The sequence below is a fragment of the Taudactylus pleione genome, unplaced genomic scaffold, assembly GCF_031769625.1.
Source record: "Taudactylus pleione unplaced genomic scaffold, aTauple2 ptg000116l, whole genome shotgun sequence".
Lineage (NCBI taxonomy): Eukaryota > Metazoa > Chordata > Amphibia > Anura > Myobatrachidae > Taudactylus > Taudactylus pleione.
Genome location: NW_028284518.1, coordinates 13,664,659 through 13,683,363, shown reverse-complemented (window position 1 = coordinate 13,683,363; position 18,705 = coordinate 13,664,659).

Genomic DNA, 18,705 nt, shown 5'->3' with positions numbered 1-18,705 from the left:
AGTACACTTGCAGATGATTATTAAAGGTGATCACACAATGTTTATTTGTAATGCATTCCAGCAATGGCACTGGGGAATGCACAAACCAGTGCTAGTGCTCCTCTGTAATAGGGATGTAAAATCTTTTTAATCTATAGCCACATATGAATATTGTAACCATTGGGAAGAGTTGCAGTAAACTATTAACTGTAGACTTCAATATAGAAAAGAGGAACTTGCTTCTAGTTAAGTCATACTTCACAACATTATAAAAGTTCCCAAGGGGATAGAAGTGCACATGCTTGTGCAAAATTATGGGATGTGCACTGACCCTTCACTGTAATACATTTCGCTCACCGCACACTTCTGACCTGCAACACATAGGCTTCGCTGGGGAAGAGATGTAGGTGCTATGTAAATGTGAAATGACAACATTTAGAACATCACATTGGGAATGGGCAGACCTGGTGTTCCTTACAGACACTAGATCTAGGTTTGCTAACAACTAAATGTATATAGAGATTATAAATATAACCTGGAGTTGGATGCAATAAATATTCGGTAATAATTTTTTTTAAATAACTCTTTAATATAACACATGTACAGATTTTGTTACATGGTTTGCAATTTTGCAATGCTGAAGGTTAAATGTTTCTGATGAACCCTGTTTGGGGGTGCTCAGGCCAACCCCAACTCTCCCCCCGCACATGTGTTGTGCACAACCGGTGCAACAACACATGTCCCTCTTACCCAAGGCACTCCCAGTCCTGTATTCCTCTAAGGAAGATCTCCAGTTTAACTCATACCGTAGTTTGGAAAAGTTATAATAAAAAGGGAGTGGCAGGGAGTGTATGTGTGTGTTTAGGGGGGGGGGAGTAAAAAATGCTACAATGTACAACCTCCTTGTCATTTCTTCCTTTATAGCCTTTAATGTCTTGGTAATCATCCATCCTAGTAAGGCTTTGGCATGAAGATGATGACTAATAAGACTAATTCTGATTACATCTATATACCTACTTGTTAATGCAAATAACTAATCAGTCAATGTGGCAAGTACCTCAGAAACTGCTGCTATCCTGATTTTCATGGACAACAGTCTCTAAAGTTTACAGAGTATGATGCACATAGCAAAAACATCCAGTGACCAAAGTTTAGTCCTTTTAATAAAGAGATCAGAAGAGATTTGTCAGACTGATTGAAACTGACAAGATGGTGACAGTAACTTCTGCATACCACTGTTGTGTTACTGTTGTGTTACTGTTGTGTTACAACAGTGGCATGCAGAAGAGTAACTTTGAATGCATGTCAAACCTTGACGTAGATGGGATTCCTGTCAGATTGGAAAAATGGCACCTGGTCGAATGAACCCTGATTTCAACATGCAGATAGCAGGATCAGAATTTGGTGTAAACAACATGAATCCAAGTTTCCATCCTGTCCTATGTCAATGATTAGGGCTGCTGGTGGTGTAATGGTTGGAGTATGTTTTCTTGGTACATATTCTGCCCCTTAGTACTAATTGAGCATTGTTTACTTGCCACAGCCTACCTGAGTATTGTTGCATCTTTTTATGGCCACAGGTTACCCATCTTATAATTGCTCCTACGGGAATATGGCACAAATAACATGGTTCCACAGACATGTTTACTCCACTTGCATACACAGTCAACTGAACTAAATTTTATAGAGCACCTTTGGGATGTGGATAAGTATTCCAGGCCCTAAATTGTTTACAAATCACAGGACTTTGGGATTACCAGGCTATAATCCCGGAATTTTGGGATTGGGGTTAAAAAAGAAATAGAAAAAATACCCCAATGAAACATGGTAAAAAAGCTCCAATCTGTAACCTGGAAATTGGAAGTCCGTTGACTAGACTGATGATCTATTACAAACTGCAATATTCTAAAAAGAAATTGAAGTTTTTTCTCATTTGCTAAAAGTACTACCTAAGAGAAAGCAGGGCACCCAGGGTGTCACCGCTAGTCTTCGGATTTTGTTTCCTGTATACCCAGCTGCAGAGGAAGCACATTCAGGCTCTACACTAAGCATGGTTAATCCCATGGCTGTGATATCAGCTACTGATTCAGCTTTGTCTGTGTCAGACTAATAACCATCATCATGGGATGTAGTTGGCATCTCGGTGGTCGGGATGTCAGCGGTCAGAATCCCAGTGCCTGAATCCCGACAGCAGATGGAATCCCGACAGCAGATGGAATCCTGTCTCCAGAATCCTGACCGCTGACATCCCAATGGTAAGTATTAGGGTTAGGGTTAGGCACTAGGGGAAGGGTTAGGGTTAGGATACGGAGGGGAGGGGGGTTAGGGTTAGGCTGCAGAGGGGAGTGTTAGGGTTAGGCTGCAGGAAAGGTGGGTTAGGGGGAGTGTTAGGATACTTACAAAATTCTGTCAGGATTGTCGGGATGCCGCTGTCGGTATTCTGACTGCTGGTATCCTGGCTGCCGGGCTCCTGTACCCAACCCATCATCATCTATATTAGGAAGAGTCAATGATCATTATTGATGTCTATACAAGAGGAGAACAGATCAGTCTTTGTTATGGGTGAAGAGGGCTTTGTAGACTGTGAATGTTTAGTAGCACCCTTTTTGTAGAGAACATCACACACTGCAATGTGAAGGCTGTGCAGTATACACAGCTGGTGGTAAGTAGCTACAAGTTTTTCAATTTGTACCATTACAGTTGAGCTCTCAGTGATGATTGCGACTTTATAATTTTCAAGCGTCACATTAAACTCATTTAAACGTATTTTCAAAACTTCAAGACATTTTTCAGCATTCATCACAGAGTGAACTCTGGAGCTGATTCAGACCCGCTCACTAAGCTGAGTTCATTCATTATGGGCGATTGTCACCAGTCTGTGCATGCGTATGTGTCGCAGTGCGCATGCGTGAGCCAGTCTGTGCATTTGGGAAGTGATCACTTGTAGCCCGCAGGTGGAGCACTACTTTGAGTGACAGATAGTGCCGTTTGTGGGTGGTAACAGGGGAAGGTCCATGAAAATGGGGGAGTGGATGTGTGAACGCAGGCATGTCTGAGCGTCAAAACCCCGTTCTTTGGGCGTGCATAATTAACATGGAAGCATCATATTACATGTCACCTGGTTGTATTTCAGCCTGCAGTGATCGCAGTGCTTGTGGCAGGATAGGGTCTACCTCAAGGGCTGCGAGCAGCTTCGATGGGTCTCGATGTTACTGATTAATCATACACTTCCTGAAGATGATGTGTGCTTAGAATGAAAAGTGGGTGTCAATACACCGGCGTGCAATCACTCTGCCGTCGCTCTCTAAGACATAGAAGGCGTCCTTAAGCCTGGCTGTGCGATCACGGAATTTGCAAATCCGCCCCCTGCCGGCTGCGAGAGAGCGCTGCTTTGCGTCCGGGTCTGAATGAACTCTGATCACACTCAAACTCCAGAATATGTTTTGGCTATGTAAAATAATATTTGTATATGTTTTATTAGCAGTAGAGGTCCATTCATCAAATGCTTCAGATAATCTTGAACCCCACTTAAATTGCCTTAAATCCTGTGTAGAATAAATGATGAACGCTAGTCCATCTAAAGCTGTCATTGCATCTAGTGATGTATTTTCTGAAAGCCCAACTAATAGAAAGTTCTTTGTTTCATAGGTGGACCTTCATCAATATTCATTTGACTTAAACTTGGTATGAGCATGGCCTCTTTTGGTCATACTTTTATTTTCTGTTTGGCAGTTAAATGTTTATGCAAACCTTTTGTAGAACTGCCCAAGGTTTTTAAAATAGCATGCAAGCTTTGTATTTTGCTGTTTGATTATCAACAACTGTCAAAAAATGAAAACATCTCACACTAATGGTGCATACACACGGTCAGATTTTTCTTCAGATCTGAACGATAACGATTTTAAAAATCGTTCAGTCATTCATATCTGAAGGAAAATCTGACATATATAACATGTTTGTCAGATGAACGATGAATGATGCGCATTCCCGCTTGTCAGATAACGATATCTGACATCTGATGTGTTTGTAGTCAGATTTGGACGATTCCATTCATTTTAATGCAGTCAAAAATCGTTCGTTGTTCAAATCGTTTGTCAAATCATTCATCAAATCGTTCAATCGTTCATCTGACCATGTGTATGCACCTATACTGTATCTTTTTTAAGAGTAAAATAAAAAGTTGGCATTTTTTGTGCTGTTGCCATAATAGAAAATACCAAAGTGGCACTTTCAAATGCAAGCATAAAGTTTGTGTGTTTTTTTTACACGAACACACCTTTATTTAAATTAGACTGAAAGCATGGATGGTAAGGTAATGGTACCTTAACCAGAGGCAGTTTATGGCTTATTGTTGATATCATTTTGCTGCTATTAAACACCAGACAACAGTGCACAAATAAAATTCCACAATAGTACTGCTGCACTTTGGAGTGCAGCCTGCCAGAAAAAAGTTTGTGGGTTTGACATTTTTTCTACACACCATTATTGAACGTGTAGAAAAAATGTAAGTATATGAATGGTATTACATGTACTATGAAACCAGAATGGCAGTTTAATATCTGTCTTATTTTTAAATTAATTGTCTGCTATTAAGCATCACTAAACAACAGTGCACCAAGTCAACATAAAAAATTCCACAATGGTAATACTGCTGCACTTTGAATTGCTGTCTGTGAGAATCCCATTAATACACGGGATATGGTGTTGAAAATCCCAGAGAATTTGGGCATCTGGAACGGTCAGGGATTCCCCGGATGTAGTGGAATGGGAAATTTGCAGCATGTATGTGCAGTCAACAGTTCTGCAGAAGCTACGTGAGGCTATCATGTCACCAAACCTCTAAGGGACAAATTTATCACAACCTGCATTTTTTGCCTAAATTTGCAAAGTGAAAATTAATATTTTCATGCAAATTGAATAAAATCCATTTGCCAGGTGACAGGCCATGATAAGAGCTCATCCTGGCAAAGAGCTAGAAGCAGTGTGATAGCGTAACTGTCTCCCTAACCCACCCCTCCCGCAGCCTAACCCTAACCCTCCTGTCCTGCAGCATAACCCTCCACTCCAGCAGCCTAACCCTCCCCCTAGTGCCTAACCCTAACCCTCCCCCTAACCCTAAGTCTCCCCCTGACTCTAATACTTACCTCCGCAATCTGTCAGGATGCTGCTGTCGGTATTGTGTCTGTCTGCATCCTCACTGTCGGGAGGCTGACTACATCCCTGGTAGACAATGCGCTGAGATATCTGCTTTGATTCCTTCAAAGTACGTACATCTGGGGGATTCTTCATATTTGTGCCTACCCCCCGAAAAATGGGAAATATCCTGCAAATGTTTGATGACAAATAGGCCGATAAGGAATGTTTGTAGCCTCTTATTGAATCCACATCATGCTGTTTGGAGTGACATACACAGTACTGGGAAGGTGTACCTAGCAGAGTGACCACTGACTGTATGTGCATTTTTAAAAAGGGAGTCACATGACAGAGACCAAATGCATTGGGACTCAACTTGCTAAAGTTGTGCACAAGGCAATCTATGCTTAGATCAGCCTCTATACCATTTGTTTTTATAAGATGCTGACTCTGCTAAAGGATACACCTCTAGCACTATTTTGTAAGTACCTGATACTATCAGCAAATAAAGTCTGTTTTATTACATCCAGTCTAATTCTCTTAGTGTTATATATACACTTCCATCACACACCTACTTAATAACACACAACTCTACTACTACAATCTAAGGACCAGCAAGCAGAATGGAGTAATCAGGATACGTAACACTATCCTACCTATAATGTTTGCATGGTTGTGTCTACAAAGTACCTGATGCGGCGTTATTTGTGACAGTTCAGGTTTTGAAGACTTGAGGGGACTACAGAAGGAAGAGAAGCAGGCAGAGAATTTACAGTGTTAACTATGCACTTGTCAATGTTTGGATGATTTCTCAATTTCAATGTTTGGATGACTTTTCCCCTTAACCTACATTGTTACACTTTGAACTTTAATAGACTCACCGTTAGTATATACTAGGGGTGAGCGGGTTTGGATTTCTGAAATCCGAACCCCCCCGAGCCCCCCCGATCCGAGGCTGATCCGAGTCAGGCTCGACTTTTCCCGCCTGACTCGGATCTGAAATCGAGGCAAAACGTCATCATCCCGCCTTCCGGGTCTCACGGGTTTTGGATCCTATATAAGGTACCCGCGTTGGCGCCATTTTCTCACTCGGCTGTGGACAGTGAAGAGGGAGGGTGGGAGTTAGGGCTGGCTGGGCTGTGTAGTGTAGTGTAGTGTAGTGCAGAGTAGTGTTGTGCTGTGCTGTGCTGCGCTGTGCTGCTGTTGTCCATAGGGGCTGTGTCCACTATTTCAAAGTCCATAGGGGCTGGCTGTGTTGTGCTGTGCTGCTGTTGTCCATAGGGCCTGTGTCCACTACTTCAAAGTCCATAGGGGCTGGCTGGACTGTGTTGTGCAGTCAGTTGTCCATAGGGGCTGTGTCCACTCCAAAGTCCTGTGCAGTGTCCCAGTCCTAAAGGGGTGCTGTAGTGTTGTCCAGGGGGTGCTCTGTCCGTCAGGGGTGCTCCCCACAAGTGCTAAATATATTTTTTCTGTGTTTGTGAATTGTGTGCGCAGTAGCCGCACGTGCATCAACAAAGTAGTGCCAAGCGTGCGCCTGTGTCATAAGTAAAGGGCCGGCTGGCTTGTCCGTTAAAGGGTGCTGTAACCCCCAAAGTACACTCCAAACCAAATAAAAAAATATTTTCTGTGTTTGTGAATTGTGTGCGCAGTAGCCGCACGTGCATCAACAAAGTAGTGCCAAGCGTGCGCCTGTGTCATAAGTAAAGTGGCGGCTGGCTTGACCATTAAAGGGTGCTGTAACCCCCAAAGTACACTCCAAACCAAATAAAAAAATATTTTCTGTGTTTGTGAATTGTGTGCGCAGTAGCCGCACGTGCATCAACAAAGTAGTGCCAAGCGTGCGCCTGTGTCATAAGTAAAGGGCCAGCTGGCTTGACCGTTAAAGGGTGCTGTAACCCCCAAAGTACACTCCAAACCAAATAAAAAAATATTTTATGTGTTTGTGAATTGTGTGCGCAGTAGCTGCACGTGCATCAACAAAGTAGTGCCAAGCGTGCGCCTGTGTCATAAGTAAAGGGCCGGCTGACTTGACCGTTAAAGGGTGCTGTAACCCCCAAAGTACACTCCAAACCAAATAACAAAATATTTTCTGTGTTTGTGAATTGTGTGCACTGTGGCTGCACGTGCATCAACAAAGGAGCAGCGCCAAGCGTACGCCTGTTTCCCATAAGTAAAGAGCCAGCTAGCTCATTTCTTAAAGGGTGGTGTAACCCACAAAGTGCACTACTCTCCAGCAAAAATAAAAAAATATTTTCTGTGTTTGTGTGCACCTTAGCCGCATGTATATATCAATATAACATAAATGGAGGACCAAACTTTCTCCGATAAAAATAAAATAGGGAAAGATCAAGAACCACTTCCTCCTAGTGCTGTTGCTGCTGCTGGGAGTTGTTCATCATCCCAGAGAGGAAGTAGGAACATCACTACTTTTAGTAAACAATTGACCCTCCAACAGTCCCTAGCGATGAGGATGAAGTACGACAGCAGTCATCCTGAAGCAAAACGTATAACTGAGGCCTTGACTGCTATGTTGGTGTTAGACGTGCATCCGGTATCCGCCATTAGTGCAGTGGGATTTAGACAATTGATGGAGGTAGTGTGTCCCCAGTTCCAAATCCCGTCTAGATTCCACCTGCATCCTCAAAGCAGCAGCGACAAGCGTGCGTCTGTCTGTTAAAGGGTGGTGTAACCCTCAAAGTGCGCTCCACAAACAATAAAAAACATTCTTCTTTTTTTTTCTCTTTGTGAAATGTGTGGGCCATAGCCGCACCTGCATCCTTAAAGCAGCAGCGACAAGCGTGCGTCTGTCTGTTAAAGTGTGGTGTAACCCTCAAAGTGCGCTCCACAAACAATAAAAAAATTCTTCTTTTTTTTTCTGTCTTTGTGAAATGTGTGGGCTGTAGCCACACCTGCATCCTTAAAGCAGCAGCGACAAGCATGCGTCTGTCTGTTAAAGGGTGGTGTAACCCTCAAAGTGCGCTCCACAAACAATAAAAAAATTCTTCTTTTTTTTCTGTCTTTGTGAATTGTGTGGGCTGTAGCCGCACTTGCATCCTCAAAGCAGCAGCGACAAGCGTGCATCTGTCTGTTAAAGGGTGGTGTAACCCTCAAAGTGCGCTCCACAAACAATAAAAAAATTATTCTTTTTTTTTCTGTCTTTGTGTAATGTGTGGGCTGTAGCCACACCTGCATCCTTTAAGCAGCAGTGACAAGCGTGCGTCTGTCTGTTAAAGGATTACATCGGTGACAGCATCCAAGTAGGCATGTTAGACAGTCCGTACCTGTACTGGCAAGGAAAAAGAAGCAATTTGGAGGTCCCTGTACAAACTGGCTCTATTTTACCTGATTTTCCCCCCCTCCAGTGTGTACTCCGAAAGAGTGTTTAGTGCAGCTGGGAACCTTGTCAGCGAAATGCGTAGGAGGTTGCTTCCACAAAATGTGGAGAAGATGATGTTCATAAAATGAATTATCAACTCTTCCAGGGAGACCAGCCTCCAGAGCGTACAGAGGGACCTGTGGTTGTGGATTCCAGCGGGGACGAATTAATACTCTGTGAGGATGAGGATGTACACAACACTGAAGAGGATGAGGAATTGGTGGATGAGGAGGATGAGGACGACATCTTGCCTCCGTAGAGCCAGTTTGTGCAGGGACAGATTAATTGCCAGCTTGTTTTGTGGGGGCCCAAACGAACCAATCATTTCAGCCACAGTCGTGTGGCAGACCCTGGCGCTGAAATGTTTGGTTTGTTAAAGTGTGCATGTCCTGTTTATACAACATAAGGGTGGGTGGGAGGGCCCAAGGACAATTCCATCTTGCACCTCTTTTTTTTCTTTGCATTATGTACTGTTTGGGGCCTAGTTTTTCAAACTGCCATCCTGTCTGCCACTGCAGTGTCACTCCTAGATGGACCACGTGTTTGTGCCGCCCACTCGTATCTCTTAGCATAGTCATCCAGCTACCTCGGTGCAACCTTTTGGATATAAAAACACTATTGTGAGGTGTGAGGTGTTCAGAATAGACTGGAAATCAGTGGAAATTAAGGTTATTGAGGTTAATAATAGCATAGGAGCAGAAAAACACACAAATTCTGTGATTTTAGCTGTTTTTATGCTTTTTTAAAAAAAAATACAGATCCAAAACACAAAACCCAGAACCCAAAACATGGAAGGGTGGTTTTGGCAAAACCAATCCAGATCCAAAACACGAAGAAAGATCCAGATCCAAAACCAAAACACAAAACACGAAAAGTGGCCGGTGCACACCCCTAGTATATACAGACATACAATTCATTGTATTGGTCAAGTTCCTTCCTTGTATTCTAGAGATACATTGCTATATACTCGTACAAATGTGGTGGATACTGTGGCTAGAGAACCAAAACCCCCCCCCCTCCTTTTTGTTGTCTCCTTTATTCAATATAAATCAGCATATAATTTCTGGCATGGATTGGTCATACACTCAATGTACTCCAGAGCACTGAACCCATCTTATATTATCTAAGGCAGCATAGTAGTATGACTCGGTTAGAAGAGGGAGACCACAAACTTTTGTTCTTGCCTGGGGCCCCATGGGGTCTTAAGAACACTGGCTATAACATTGTTGGTGTTTCAAATGGGCTTGATAAATTCAGGTCAGAGAATGCATTGTTACAGAATACTCTTCTGTTAAAGTCTTATATAAATATATTCCTTTTTAACTCCATTAAATAAATCATATTGGATAGCTTTAAAAACGGGATGGATTTAGTGTGCTCCTCACAGTGAGTACAAACAGCTGTATTATCATTATCATTTCTTTATGTATCAGAACATGAGTAATTTATTACTTTTTTATTTTTTTTTGCTTTGCAAACTTCTGCGTGATAGATTTCCAGATAAGAGATTTCATATCAATGCATATACTTCTGTGTATAGGAGCCAGTAATCTCTTCTCTGCAGTATGTTAAAAAAATGCAGTCCACATCAAGACATTTGCTAGGATGAATTCTAATTATGTTTATTAGATTATGTCTACCGAGCAGCAGCCATTTACATAACACCTCATGTAAAAATAAGAAACAAATAATTTATTGAGCATGTAAGTATAGTTTTAAAAAAAAAACCATACTTATGGGGCTCAAAAGATGATTATTTAAAATTAATATTTTCCTCTAGGCATTTATTAACTGGACATAGGCTGTCTTCCTCTATCATTCACCTGTGTGGTGCTCCAGACGATGATTATGATATAAAAAGGAACTAGCAGATAATTAGTATATGAAATGAGATCAGCCATAAGTGGCATTTTCCTTGCCGCCCTCTGGGTCTCATTCAGACCCGCTCGCGAGCGCAGGACGCTCGCAAGCGGGTCGATGTTACCCAAATGCGCATGCGCACAACGGAGCCTGCTCCGTCGTGTGCATGTGCAAGACCCGGCGAGTGACGGGGAAGCTGTCGCTCGGGGTCTCGCTACAAAGGGGGCGTACTGTCGATGGTGAGTGACAGCACGCCCCCTTTGGTGGGCGTGCCGGGGCGTGGCTGCCCATACGGAGGCGTTCCCATGGGAATGCCTACCGTCTGGGACCGGCCCCACTGACATCACTAGTGATGTCAGTGGGAGTGATTTTGGCTCTGATAGAGCCAAAAGCACTCCTGGGCTTGCGGCAGCGAGACCCTACCGCAGGGTCTCATCGCAAGCCCGATGGTCGCGATGGTATTGACCATCGCGACCATCATCATGGACACTCGCATAAGCTGTGGGTGGTAACCCACAGCTATGCGAGCGTCCAAAAGGCCGCTCCAAATTTAACTAGGACGGCCCTGATTCAGAGCGAGCGCTCTGGTCAGAGCGTCCGGCTCTGAATCAGGCCCTCTGTGTGAAAGGGGTCAAATTAAATGACTTTAAATAAAATAAATTATATATGATTGTAAATTCATACTACCAAAAAAAAAGATTAGTTATAAATAATTGTTTTCTGGAGTCTTATGGTTCGAAAACAACATTTAAACTGATAAGCTTTTATGCAGTCTAAATGTTTGACTTGTAATTGCTTGTAAATAAGGGCCTGATTCAGAGCCGGTCGCTATTTGCGGTTGTTCGTTCAACAAAAAGGGGTGGCTATTCAAATGAACCGTTCGCTCTTTGCGGTCTGTTGACACCTCTATGTCTGAACGAGCGAACAAAACTTGCGGTTGTAATTTTGAAAAAGACGCCCCCTGGCCGCTCGCACCATACGTCATGTCCGCTATTTATTAGATTAATCAAGTACATCGAACAGCGTATGAACTGCTCGCTATTCTTGCTACCACAAATTTGCGAGCAGTTCTGGCTATAAAATAACCCAGGGACGTGGTCAATGACGCTCCAGTATTAATTATGCACACCCTTAAAACGCCCGTTTTGACCTTTAAGCATGCCTGCGTTCTGATCTCCACTCCCCGTTTTCAAGCACCTTCCCGTGTTACCACCCACATACGCCTCATCCTGTCACTCAAAGTAGCAGGCATTCGCTATATAGCGAACAAACGATTTTTGGCCACACTGACTGGTTTGCGCATTCGTATTGTAAACCATATGCATGCGTAGAAGTGCGAACATCGCTCGGAATGAGCGTACTGCCGCTTACGAGCGGCTCTGAATCAGGCCCTAAGTCTCCACATTAGTATCTTGCCTAGTTGCTTGCCAAGTTCTATTGTAAGGAGGCTCAAGAGAAAGGGGGTTTTAAAAGACCAGACTACTCACGGTGTACTGCCCCGCACTAAGGACCTCATTCAGAGTCGGTTGTAAGCGGCCGCTCGGTCGCACGCCTAATGATCGAGAATCAGAAAAAAATGCAATCGCACGGCCGGGCGATCGCAACCAAAGTGACGCCCACACATGAACAAAGCACCTCCTCTAGCTAACGAGTGATAGCAGCTAGCGATCGAGTCGATCGTTGTCAGTCGTTGTCTGTCGCTGTATGTTAGTTTTCTTCTGCTGGTTGCAGCTGCTTGTGTTGTGTGCAAATTACATCAAAAATTAACAAAAAAACGCATAGAATAAGCCATCCCCATGAAATATATTTATTCTTATTAGTCTCTAATGCAAATGCAACTGAATCAATTACAATCCAATTAGCAGTGTTATTAGCAACAACAAACGATTATTAGCTGCTTGCATTGTGTGGCACAGAATAGAAACATCAAACATAACATCAGTCACATTTGATAGTATCGATTGTACTCTGGTGCCTGAGAGAGCACATACCCAACCTCAAACTGTACGATCAGCCAGGACTCAAACCTGCTCGATAGAGGAACTTGCGTGGATGTACACAGATCGATGAGTATAAACAAGTGTGCACATGTGTGCGCATGTGTGCGATGATAATGGTAAAACTGTAAACAAACAATAAAAAGCGATTACTATATGTACATGGGAATGCAAGGCAAACATATACATAACATGGGAAGCGCAAACAACATGAAACATACAGTATGCAAAGTACAGGCTGCAATGTCACATAGTACAGCTAACATGCATAACATAACTGGCTAAGCAGATCTATGGCACAGTTGAAGCTTAGAACTCACTATCGGATGCTGTACCAGGTTGAGCATATGTAATGGTGACTGTTTGGGACCATGTGAAAAGGAAAATGGCTGCTTAGAGCTCCTTTAGCCCAGAATTCATTGCTAGACTGCTATGGATTGTTAAGAAGGACAAAATAGATCAGATTTAAACTGCTGCTGTCCTGACCATTAGGTGGGGCTGCTAATGTGAATTAGTGTAACATAACAAACCCTATGCTGAAGGCATGACACATGGTCCCAATTTCTCCTGCAGAGAAATGTATGAGTTTAAAATATTTTAGTCTGTGCTTTATTGTCATCATAAGGCATCAGAAGAAATAATAATGATTTATCACTTATTTTAAGAAGGAGCTTTTGGAGCCTTATGAATTTGCAGATAATTAAATTGTGATTCTCTAAGGGACCTTTTCATCATCCTCAATGGGCCCGTTACACATGCGTAAAAACTAGTTTACGCATGTTTTAAGTAACGGCCCATTCCTTAGGAACCTGATGGCGCAGCCTACTATTTACCAAACTCCGAAAACTGAATGTTTTTTGTTTTTAACTGCAAAGAAGGTGTTGATTCTCAGAGCTCACTCTTTCCTAGGGGAGGGAGCTCCAGGGTTGCAAAGAGGGTTCCCTCCACTGCCTCTGCACTGAATGCACAGCGCCTACGCGAATGCGAAAACTCAGGTCACGTATGCTCAGTTGGCCGTCATGGCAGTGGTAAGTAACACTGCTACTTTGCTAGCAGAGTTAGGGATTGGAAGGACAGCTGCTTTTCGGAGCAGCTGTCCTGGCACTGGAGCAATACTGAATTGCTCTGGTATTTATGTATCCACTGCTGCAACTTGAGGCGAGTTGGATACTTAATCATCGGGGACCTTCAAGCCCCCAAGGATGAATAGGCCCCTAAAAGGCTTATTTATCAACTAGAATTTTGTACCCATCACTCGCTCTGGTCGCTAGCTTTTGTGCTGATTTTTTTTCCTCTCTCTTTTTTACCCCTTTTTGCCCTGCCTCTCTTTTTATACATGTCTTATCCTGTTTCTCCCCCTCCCACCTTCCCCCTTTCTCTCTCTCGCTACCCCTAAGGGTGCTTTTTGTCATCAGCTCTAAGGATACTTTTTGCCCCTTGTTGGTGACAGGGGTAGCTAAGAGCAAGGGGCGCACAAGCAGCACCTGCGCACCTCCACGCAGCTCTCTGTAGAAAATGTTTATCATGCCTATTTAACAAAAAAATGTTGCCCAGGTAGCTGGGCAATACTCTACAGAAACGAGTTGCTTCACCAGTCAGTCCGGATCCCTTCAGTACACTCCACTGGAAGTCCAGAAGTGGGTTACAATGTGCAAATTTGATTATAAAAATAAAACATTGAAAAATAAATAAAAAATATTGTCCTAAATTTAAAAAATAATTTATTTTTACAAAAGTAGAAAATGTTTTGTTAAATAGCACTACCATGAATTTGCAGTCTAAACCTTCAAGAAAAAATGAATGACTGTCTGGCACATATAACAAATTTGAACAACTTAATGTATTACTAAATACTATTTTAGGATCAAACGTTTTGCTTTTGTGGGTAGTACAAAATCAAATTTTGATATTTTGTAACAACAAAGGATATATTTTAATCACTATATTGGGACTGTTTAAGACTTAACATGACCTTAGAGTAGAAATGCTTAATCATCTTAACAATATGCTTGATATTGATGTGTATATGCACTGGCATAATTCCCGTAGGCAGTGGAATCACTGACCTATGGGCACCAGCTTTAAGGGGGGCACTGAGGAGCAGGCCTAGTGATAAGGGAGTACAAGGAGCACACAGATAAATCCATCTATAACCACTGCCAGCGCCAGGCAGCAGTAATACATGAATCTTTCTGTGGGGTCTGGGGAGTTGCTGTCTCGTCTTCAGGTGTATGGTGCAATAAAGAGTCGCAATAAACAAAAAGAATACAAAAATCCATAAACGCCAGCAGTGTTTGAAGAATTGAAATGCGGTGCATGTGACATAATGATGTCACGTAGCACCGCTGAAAAGCAAAGGAGCTGTGGAGTGAAGAGGATCAGATAGAAGACCCAGAAAAAGGTAAGTCTCTGTGGGATGGACCTGGAGGGATGTAGAGGCGAGGGCTGCAGCTTCACAGGCATTGCAAGGCTAACTGGAGCTGGTGAGACACTGGGGTGCTGGAGAGACAGAAAGGTGCTGTCTGGAGCTGGAGAGACACTGAGGGTTAGAGAGACATAAGGGGGCTGGATGGAGCCACAGCACAATTAGGAGAAGCTAGAAGACCAAGAAGAATGTAATTCTCTGTGGTCAGGAGCCAGATATATGTGGGAGCAGGGGATGGGGAGACACTGCAGTGCTGGCTGGAGCTGGAGAGACACTGGGGTACTGGAGAGACATATGTGGATGGAGCAGAAGAGATACTGGGGGCTGGGGAGACAGAAGGGAACTGTCTGGAGCTGGAGAGACACTATGGGGCTGGAGAGACAGAGAGGGGTGGTGGCTGGAGCTGGAGAGACACTGGGTGGCTGACGAGACAGAAGGGGGCTGGCTGGAGCTGGAGAGACACTGGGGGCAGGAGAGACAGAAGGGGGCTGTAGCGACTAAGTGGGGATGAAGCTGCAGAAACATGTGGGAATGAGGCTGAAGTGACACAAGAAGATATTAGGCTGAAGAGAACTGAAAGGAAGTGAGAGTATCCATAATTGGCAGGATTACTGGTACATTACTTACTTCTTTGTCCTCTTATGACATTAAAGCATTCTGCATCGTTGAAAAGTAGAGGAGCCACAGCACGAGGAGGAGTAGCCAGAAGACCCAGTAGAAGGTAATTCTCTGAGGGCTGCAGACAGAGAAATGTGGGGGAAAGGGCTGGTGAGACACTGTGGGGCTGGCTGGAGCTAGAGAGATGGGTGCTGAAGGGACAGAAGGTGGTTGGTTGGTTGGAGCAGGATAGGCACTGGGCTGCTGGAGAGATACAAGGGGGGCTGTCTAGGGCTGGAGAGACACTGGGGGCTGGTGAGACAGAAGGGGGCTGGCTGGGACTTGAGAGACACTGGGGCCTGGAGAGACAGAAGGTAACTGGCTTGAGCTGGAGAGACAGAAGGGGAGATGAGATTGAGTAGAACTGGGAAGAAGTAAGAGCATCCACAATTGGCAGGATTACTGGCACATTGCTTCCTCCTTTGCCCTATTAGCTGTACTACTGTGCATGCACCAACAGTCAGCGCATGCGCAAGCTGGAGCTAACAGGTTGGGGGCACCACCATATATTTTGCCTCCGGGCACCTGGCATGAACATACGCCCCTGTGTGTATGCATAGTTTCCAGGCTGAGGCATAACAGTTTAGATTATCACGACTATGTGAATTCTGTAGCAAGTAATACCATAGTATTCTATGGCACAAAGACAGAACACAAACATTTCAGTAATGTGGAGCCAAATGTATGTTTATGCTCTGTGTGAATTAGTCAGCCAGATAGATGCCTAAAGACACAAAACCTTGATACTTTTTTTGATGTGATGGCTTCTCATGTACTTAACAGTATATGCTTTCTGTAATTTGTTATGTTGACATATTAAACAGGTGCATATAATGCTGACATTTTTCTTTAATGATAGTAGTGAATCATTGACCTAAATAATAGAGATGCAATGTTTTTTATAAATAATATTCTGACCAGGTAATAAACCCAAGTATCTTGGTTTTAGTTTAAAAAGTGATAAACAAAACTGTGTTGGAATATTGTACCAATCAGATTTTGTGGTGAAACAGGCCCACTTTTCATTTTCTGGCAATACAATTTTGACTTCTAGCTCCAATATATTGCGGGGTGGCTTTCCACACTGTAGTTGTAAATTTCATATTCCACATTTTGCAGACTTTATAATCTATGAATAGAGCCGCGATGATGAGTATCAATTTATTTTACTATGTATTAAGTCTTAAACCATGTGGAAACAAGGCGATTTAGGCATATTTTTATATATTTTAGTATAGAGGCTATTTACTAAAAGCTGACTGCATAACAAAGTATTGTATTAGATTGTAAGCTCTCATGAGCAGTGCCCTCAATACTCCTACCTTCTTCTGATCCCACCTCCTCAACCTGTGCATCCTTGGAGTATGTTTGGTGATTTATGTTATATATTATATGACTTATAAGGTTTTATGCTTAATTTCTTGCTAGTCTTACATTTATATATCTTGAAGGTCCTGTATTTTGCCTATTGGTCAAATATGCTGTACATTACTATTGTATGGTACTGTGAAATTTTGAGCTGTCACATACATATACTTTAATAATAATAATTATGGCTGCCTGACAAAGTCTGTGGTAGAAAAGTACGGAGAGCTCAGAAAACTAGAACGCATCTGATAAAAGTTTTCAGCTCATAAGTACATATATTAAGAACAGCTTTAGTATATACCATTTATTTCCAGCAAACAAGTTAAACATTAGTTGTACACATTTATAAATAATTATTTAGATACAAATAAAAATACATATAACTACATATAAATCTTGACTTAATCACAAATATCCTTCACTGACGAGCCAAAATAGATGCTACTTGCTTTAGGGAATTATAATATACTTTGTGCATTGTATTTACGTGTATATGCATGTACAGTATCTAAGATACAATGGATTTTATACATCTTCCAGTCTCTGTCCATACTGTTGTCTTGTTATAGATATTGGAGGAGGAATTGGAGAAAACTGCAATCCTAGTGTGGATTAGTTGAGTAGACTCTCAATTTGCATTATGCCAAAGGGACCAGTTTAACTAGAACACTGATGCAACCCCAGCTTTGGCAGAAAGACATATGATACACACAGCAGATACAGGAGCAGATGGGAACGTCGAATGGTGTTTCCACATGACACATATCCCAGAGGTGCATTGCATCAGTCAACCACTGAAGGTGAAGTAAACATATATGCTTTCATAATATGATATACACATGGGCTTTCACTGTTAGCGGAGATAGGGATGGAAATGCTGACTGCCGCTTTTCATGTGCAAAGTTGCATTTAGTGACTTAATGGAACAGATATGGGCAATGAGAATGAGAATCAATCAAATTTAAACATGATTCTTAATTCTTTCAGAATATAGGAGGAGACCAAGCTGGTTTTGCATTCTAATTTGCACCATCGGGAAGACTCGCCGCAATGCATCTGACAGGCTATTACATTTACCCCATAAAGAAATTCACATTTTTCCTGTCAGTATATTTTCTTCAGTCTATGGCAGTGGTCCCCAAACTTTTTCAGTTGAATGCACCCTTTGGGTCTCCTTAATTTTTTCAAGGCACTCTTAAGCCAAATTACCTGTAGTACTGCCCTTTATGTAGTGCCCCCTGTAGTAGTGCCCCTTATGCAATGCCTCCTGTAGTAGTGCCCCTTATGCAATGCCCCCTGTAGTAGTGCCCATTATGCAATGCCCACTACAGTAGTGCCCCTTTTGCAATGTCCCCAGTAATAATACCCCTTATGAAATGCCCCCTGTAGTAGTGCTCCTTATGTAAAGTCCCCTGTAGTACTGCCCATTATGCAATGCCCCCTGTAGTTGAGCCCATTATGCAGTACCCCTTGTAGTAGTACCTCTTAGGCAGTGCCCCCACACCCCTGCGCGGAACTTACCTGCATGAAGTTCATGCTGGGGACCGCTCCTCCTGCTGTCTCTCCCGCTGCACTGACAGGATCAAGCTGGATCCAGCAGGCACGCAGGATGCTCACAAGTTCCCAGTGATGCATTGCGCGGGCCGCGGGTGCACGGGTGACATCATGATGTCACCAGTACCCCCACGCACTGCATCACTGGGAACGCTGAAGCGATCAGAGGCTTCTTTAGCCTCTGATAGCTTCAGAGGCCAATGATCCACTTTCTGAAGGAGAGTTGATCGTGATCTATCGGTGGGAGCTCTGCGAGCTACCGGTAGATCGCGGTCAACGTTTTGGCCAGGCCTGCTGAGATGACATAAGCTTCCCTCCGGCCGCGACACCCTGGTGACAGTACCACAGTGCCCCAG